This window comes from Ornithorhynchus anatinus, chromosome 5 (genome assembly GCF_004115215.2).
Source record: "Ornithorhynchus anatinus isolate Pmale09 chromosome 5, mOrnAna1.pri.v4, whole genome shotgun sequence".
Classification (NCBI taxonomy): domain Eukaryota; kingdom Metazoa; phylum Chordata; class Mammalia; order Monotremata; family Ornithorhynchidae; genus Ornithorhynchus; species Ornithorhynchus anatinus.
This window is the reverse complement of record NC_041732.1, coordinates 22,765,440-22,767,718: the sequence shown is the minus strand read 5'-3', so window position 1 is coordinate 22,767,718 and position 2,279 is coordinate 22,765,440. Positions and strand designations below refer to the sequence as shown.

The window sequence follows — 2,279 nt, the reverse complement described above, 5'->3', positions numbered from 1 at the left end:
ATGAATACGCGGATTTCAAACTGGAGGTTTGTGTTTCAGTAGTAACCAGAAACTGTATAAACTTTTAAAAGAAGTGGAAAAGATGAGCATGGAAGATTTATGTATCAGTAACAGAAATTCCTGCTGAGATAGTAGATAAGCCGCCTAAAGCTTTGTTAAATTTATCTGTGCTGCAGTGCTGGGTGGAATTCCAGCGCCAATTACAGGTTTGAAAAAGACATGATTCTCTGTAAGCTTTTTCATTATTATTAGATTAATATGACTTTTGCATTTGTTTTTGCACAAGAAACAATTTCACGTACCAGACTTTTGTTCAAAGCCTGTTTCAGTGTTGCCACTTGGGGTTTAGGAGCTGATATTCCTCAGAGCTTCGTTTTTGTCTGTTTTAAGATGCCCGGACTGCTGACACACGTTGCCTAAAATAGGCCCTAAACATAATTTCTGAGATATTAAAGACCCGGTAACCGTGACTGAGGCCAGGGGTTTGGATGGGGGTGGTCAACGCTGGCTGTGGTTTCTTTCATTTTATGGAGAAATCACAACTTAGCGAGCTTAACTAGATGGTTTCCGGGAATGCATTTAAATATAGGTAGTTAAGACCGAGGGCAGATTGATGGACTAACTATTGTAAGCGGTGAGGTAATGAGATATTTTTGCCTCTGGAGGGTCCTCAGAGGGGAAATTAGAGGGGAACAGAAAAGGGGGAAGGTGGTGAAGAGAGGTGCGGTTTTTTCTTGGGTCCTTAGGTTTTTTGGGGTTTTTTATGGTTTTTGTTAAGCACTTACTGTGTTTCAAGCATTGTACTAAGCGCTGGGGTGAATACAGGCTAATCAGGTTGGACACAGTCCATTCTGCACCCGGGGCTCACTGTCTTAATCCCCATTTTACAGATTAGGTAACTGAGGCACAGAAAAGTTAACTGACTCATCCAAGGTCACACAGCAGACAAGTGACAAAAGCGGCATTAGAACCCGGATCCCTCTGACTCCCAGGCCCGTTGCTCTATCCCTCACAACTAGGCCCCAGAGGACACGAAGAACAGACCAGCCACGGGAATGGGGTTATATGATCAGCCCTCTGTGTGTGACCATGCCACCTTCCTCTTTCCTCTGCCCTCCGTAGTTTTGTTTCCAATCAAAATGATTCTGAGCATTAAAGTACTCAACCCCATTTGCTAATCATTAAAGTTTGTGGCCCTAAAATGACTGTCTCTAAAATCACAGCTTTATTTGGGTCTCCTGAGATCCCAGGGAGCTGCCATTAAGTTTTGAAGTTAGTGGCCGGCCATGGGTCTTCCCATTTGACATGAGAATAAATTTACCCTCTACGATTATGAACCAGCATCTTGTTCAGTCCGTGGCATTTAATGAGTGCTAACTGTGTGTGGAGCACCGTTCTAAATGCTTGTCTTGTCTTATGCCGTCGAGTTGCCTCGGACCCATAGCGACTCCTTGGAAACATCTCTCCCAGAACGCCCCACCTCCATCTGCAGCCGTTCTGGTGGTGTATCCATAGAGTTTTCTTGGTAAAAATATGGAAGGGTTTTACCATTGCCTCCTTCTGCGCAGTAAACTTGAGTCTCCACCCTCGAATCTCTCCCGTGCTGCTGCTGCCCAGCACGGGTGATTTTTGACTTGTAGCAGAGTGCCTTCCATTCGCCAGCCACTGCCCAAGCTAGGAACGGAAGGGATGTGCCTCTGCTTGATTCTCCTTCCCACAGCCAAGACTGGTAGACTACTGGAATATCTCCAGGTGCGACCCTGAGAGGGAACTAAGTGCTTGGAAGATGAAAATACACTAGAGCAGCAGATTGGCTTAGTGGATAGAGCGCGGGCCTGGGAGTCTAAAGGTCATGGGTTCTAATCCTAGCTCCGCCACATGTCTGCAGTGTGACAGTGTGACTTTGGGCAGGTCACTTCACTTCTCTGTATCTCAGTTACCTCATTTGTAAAACGGGGATTGAGACTGTGAGCCCCTCGTGGGGCAGGGAGCGGGTCCAACCCGATTTGCTCATATACATTCCAGCACTTACTCCAGCCCTTGGCACATAGTGCTTAACCAATACCGCAATTATTATTATTAATAGATGTATTAGATGCAATGGAGTTTTCACTTGAGATCAAAACCAAGTGTAAGGGTATGTACGTACGTGATATAGGGTTTGGATGGGGTGAATATCAACTTGCTTATGGAATACTATCCCTAAGCTCTCAATAAATGCCACTGAGACTTAAGTGCCTAGGTGAAATGTTGTGAAGACGAGAGGAGATCAATCATAT

At 45.2% G+C, this 2,279-nt stretch overlaps 1 non-coding gene across 1 annotated transcript; it reads right to left on the bottom strand.

Moving 5' to 3' along the window:
• Positions 1-1,632: 1,632 nt before the first annotated feature.
• LOC114812651 lies at positions 1,633-1,770 on the bottom strand. Its single transcript, XR_003760302.1, has one exon. It is a non-coding gene; the product is annotated as a small nucleolar RNA SNORA7 (small nucleolar RNA).
• Positions 1,771-2,279: the final 509 nt, after the last annotated feature.